This window comes from Zeus faber (genome assembly GCF_960531495.2).
Source record: "Zeus faber genome assembly, chromosome: 9".
NCBI classification, from domain to species: Eukaryota; Metazoa; Chordata; class Actinopteri; order Zeiformes; family Zeidae; genus Zeus; species Zeus faber.
The window spans coordinates 10,538,380-10,543,600 of NC_137197.1; positions in this window are offsets into that span (position 1 = coordinate 10,538,380).

Here is a 5,221-nt window from a genome sequence, read left to right on the forward strand (position 1 = left end):
GCCAACGAGGCGGCGTCTACCACCTCGGTACCTCCTTCTCTCTCTGTCTCTCTCCTACTTCTTCTCCATTGTCTTCAGAAGTAATGGTCCCCGAATGTGACGAGCTTTACGATTCCAGTGGGGCAGTCGCAGCTCGGGGGAAATAAATGGGCGCAGAAGTGACCAGCCCACCGACCAGACACCTCTACTCAGGGCTTAGACAATATACTGCTAATCAAGCAACGGAAATGGAAAATGCATTTAATGCAGATATACAGTATGCATTTAAAACAGAATCAATACAATAATCAATCAAATATAAATAATAATAATTTAATAAATGTATAGATAAATAATTATTATTGTTATAAATAATAATGATGATAATGATAATAATAATAATAATAATAATAATATCAATATTTGGATATGAGCCTAGCTATTATCTGGAATTTGGAAAGCAACAACAACAACAACAACAATAATAATAATAATAACAAGAATTATAGTAACAAACAACAAACAATAATAATAATAATAATAATAATAATAATAATAATAATGATGAAATGCATTTTTCATACATTCATCAACATTTTCATACAAAATGCAGCTCTCATGAAACTATATAGTGATATAGTTATATGGTGTCTTTAAAGCTGCATTACAGTAAAGAGAGAAAAATATTGAAAAATATTGGGACATTCCATTTAAAGTCAATACCAGGCGCAGGGTTATAACGATCGAGGGGGTACAGAGCAGAACGTGACCATCATGCACAGCTTCAAGTTCCGTGGCGGTGCTCGCATCCCACCTGCGGTTGCCATGACGACGTAGTTAACCTCCGTCGCCGGAGCACGGGCGGTTGAGTGCCCCTCCAACAGAACATGCAGATCAGAAAACACCACATGGACGCCATAATTATCATACCTGTCACATCGACACCGGGAATAACTCAGTGGATGCAGAACCGCTCTCCCAGATGACCACGGCGGGTGGAGAGAGTGGGCCAGGATGGAGCGTCCCCACTCCCCCCTCACCACTCCATTCTCACATTGACAGGCAGGTAATTGGATATTTTTTAGGGAGCCGGGGGGTGAGGGGGGGGGGGGGGGGCTATCATGTCTTTCTCGCTCTCTACAAGAAAAAGAAAAGAAAAAAGCCCTGTGAACAATATGATCAAGGCAATCAAGAGATTATGTGATGTGATGATTTCTCAAGTCGCTGATTACACTCTGCCCTCTGAGAGACGGAGAGAGAGAGAGGGGGGGGGGGGGGTTGAGGGGTTGAGGAGGGGATGAGGCAAGGAAGATTATCTCAGCGGCTCTGCCCCCCCCCCCGCTCTCTCTCCATCTCTCTCTCTCTCTCGGCCGGGGTGGGGGGGGGGGGGTCAAAGAGAGAGAACAGAGGGATGGGCCAACAGAGGAAGAAGAAGTGAGTTGTACGTCTGGGGGCGAAGAGATAGAGAGAGGGAGGAAGTGAGAGAGAGAGAGGGAGGCAGGGAGGGAGGGAGGGAGGGAGGGAGGGGGGAAATGATATTCAAACAAAACTAAGGAGACAAATGTTTGAGCAGAGGGAGATGGAGAGAGAGAAAAAAAACAAAACAAAAAAAAAAACGCTCCATTCACTCGCCGGTGGCGGAGGTGAGTTGAGGAAAAAGAACTCTCCTAATAATAGCAGGCGCGGCACGTGCACCGGCACACGTGCGTGCTTTCGTTTTGCATTCTCGGGGGCCATGAAAAGGCGGAGGCCCGTGCGACGTTGCACCGAATGGAAAAAAAGCCCGTGATGGGCAAGGTTATCGGTGAGGTCGGTCACCAGGGGGCCGAGGGGACACCAGGGGGGGGACGCCGGAAAGGACGTAGATAGAGAACCATACAGAGCACGTGCAATCCAGCAAAAATGATGAAGAGAGAGAAAAACAAAAACAAAAAACAGCCCCAACCCCCCCTCCGCTGCCCGCCTGCATTTCCCTTTGCCTTACACAACGTTTCCACTAATAATAGCATAATAGACGGTGGGGAGGGGATGGGGCGCAGGCCGAAGCGCCCCGAGCAAAGATGCTCTCGCTCACACCGGTTTCCTCCCTCCCTCCCTCAATCCCTCCCTCCCTCCGCAGACACTGTATAATTTCCAGCGGAGCCTTGGCAGCCGCGACAAGTCAAGTCCCGGAGACATGTGAGGCTGAGGAGGCGGAGATGGATCTACAGTATATTGCTTATTTGTCCACGGCAAACAGGAATCTCTCTCTCTCTCTCTCTCTCTCTCTCGGCCCGCCGTGTCATAGAACACACACACACACGCACACCCACACACACGCACACACAGACACACAAACACACACACACACACACGCACACACACACATACTGTGAGTGTTCACCTTGAGCCTGTTTGGATCGGACGCCTGCGTCTCGGCGGGAGGGGTCAAAGCTCCGGGAGACGTGTGCGTGGTGCATGCGGTCGGCCTTCCCAACGCCGACCGCCGCGATCACACCCGCCTCCCTGCGCGCCGCGGCGCATTCGAGCCGACAGGGGCGGAGAGGGAAGAGTCCACCCACGCGTGATGGATGCTCCCCCCTCCCCCCGCACCTCTATTTCACCAGCCACCTTTTCCCCACCTGCTCCAACGAGACATAGCCCCTTTAAATGAATCCAACCTCTAGTTTGCAGGAAACCCCTCGTTTCCGGTGGCTTCACCGTTAGACTTGCAGGCGAATCTCCAGCGCCGAGATGAACTCGTTCCCGGAGATTCATATATGTTTTTTTTAAATATCTGACCACTGTTGCGGAATCTCCTCTGTCACATGCTGTTTGCGATCGGTGAGCACACAGGGCGCGCTCTGCACCGGCTCGCCGAACAGCCGCGGATATATCGGGAACATCGCGCGGACGCGGGTCGTGCTTGAAGGAGCACACTTTTTCTGCTTCCTTCCCGGCTGAACCTGAGGGATGCTCGCTGAACTGAGAGCGACGAGCGACTCTTCCGTGATTCCGTGAAAACAATTTATTCCGAGGGCGACGGGAACAAAACAAAGGCGAGAACCCCCCACCCCCCACCCCCCCTGACGAAGGATGGAGGAGCCCGCCGCCACCTTCGCCTGGAAAAACACACCGGGCCAGGGATTTGTTAACCCTCATGAATATATTACATTCCGACACGGCCGGTGAAATTCAGAGCAGAGCGGCGAAACAAAACAAAACAAAGCAAAATAAGGAAATGAAGGCAGTCGCCGATGATATATTTTCTAATTTGCTATTTTTCCGTGGCCAATGTCAAAGCGACAGTGTTTCATCTCCACAGGTGTGGAATGGATGGAGCCATTTACCATTTTGCCATTTTTCCATTTTGAGGAAACAGCAATCGGTTCACATTTATTTGGAACAATGTTTCCATCAAAATGTCTGAAAGCAGTTATCGCTTAACTGCAATGAATAGAAATGTCTTCCCCAGAGGAGCACAGGTCATCGAGAAGACTTCCTGACACGACAACAGTGAAATGACTCGTGGGCTGATCTACATATGAACAATAATGTATTTGCTACACTCATTTGGGTTTGTACAGAGCATCCCACATATCGCCTTCAATTATAAATGTGACTTTGTTATGTTATGGAGTTTGTCTTCACTACAAATTTGCTTCCCATTCATTTTGTTCCACTCCCCAAAGTGACTAATTCATCCACAGAGATCCAGAACTGCAGCCCTTTGCAATTCCTAAAGGCCAATAAAAAATCAGGGACCTAATTGGATTATTTTTCCAAGGGGCTCAGAATGGTGGCGAACTTTTAACAGCTTTGTCAAACACAGTAAACCAGGAAAATGAGTCAAGTGGGAATCTGATGCGGAAATTCTAAAGTAATTGAAATTAAAATTACTTTTGATAAATAACTAAAAGAAAAAGTCCACAAAAAAAAAACCACAACAACGCAGGTTGAAGAGTAGACACAGCCGGTCCATTGAAACGCTGCAAGACACCTTGAAGCCGGTTTTGCTTGTAACCGGCTGTTGTCATGGTAACGCATTACTGCCACAATACTTCGTTCCCACAACATCCCCCGTCACATAACATTATGTCGGGGGCTGCTCTCACCAAATCAGATTTCATGTTGCACTTTGGCGAATGCATATCCAAGACGTGGCATCTCGTACGTTGCCCGTCTTCTGAACTCTTCATCACTTTACAGGACTTATGCACAGATTGAAAAAAACATTTTGGTGACATAGTTGGTCCCGCAACTATGTTATTGCAAAATTATGATTTGGTTTGGCGGATTTGCAATGGGTTTTCTATCCATTGGAACGGCCGTCTAGTGGTGATGTAAGGTATTGCAAGCGTGCAGTCGGTTTCGATGATGGAAAAATGATCATCTCACAGGTTCAAATGAAAAACGCATTTGGTGGATGGATGCACTTCAATTTCAATATCCATGTAGATTAAACAAATGAGGTAAAAAAAAAAAAAGAGAAGGAGAAGGAAGAAACAAAAAACAACAATCTCTTCATCAATGAGTTTAACTTCAGGCCGCTCAAATGCAGATGGGCTCTGGTGGCGAAGCGCTCTGTCCTGTTGGATAGCGCATTATCGTGTCTGAGTTGAGAAACAACAACAACAACAACAATAACAACAATAACAACAAACCCGATCCCCACGTTGTCTCTTTTCAAAATGCAAATCGTGCAAAGCCCCGGCTGAATCCATTGTAGCTCGCAGACATTGGCCAAAGGGGCAGATGTTTAAAAATAACACCTTGCTTGAGTCCTGACCCAAATTTGCCGCGAGAAAAAAACCCCAAAAAAACAAAAACTCCCCCGGAAAGACCAGATACTGACGGTGCCGCGCGGGAGCGAGACGCCAAATCTCATTTCTATTTTAGTCACACTTGGCTGATGCCGCCGGCGTTAATGTATTGACATTATTTCCAGACGAGGGGGAGAAGACGCGAGCTGCGGCGGAGCAGATGCGCGGGGTTGTTAAAAAAAAAAAAGTGGTTCAACTAAAGATGAAAGATTCAAGCGAGTTTTAAAAGACGTCATTCAACACCCGGATTGTTTTTATGATATTATGATGTGATTTTACGCCACTTTGCGCGGGGAATGAGGCAGATGACAGCCGACTTAGGCCCCGTCCACATCTTGTAAACAAAGGATTTCCTCTGCGTTTCGGCCTCCTGTCCACAAGAAAACTGAGTGTTAGGAGACTGGAAATGGAGGTCTTGGAAAAAGCCTTCCGGGGGGGGA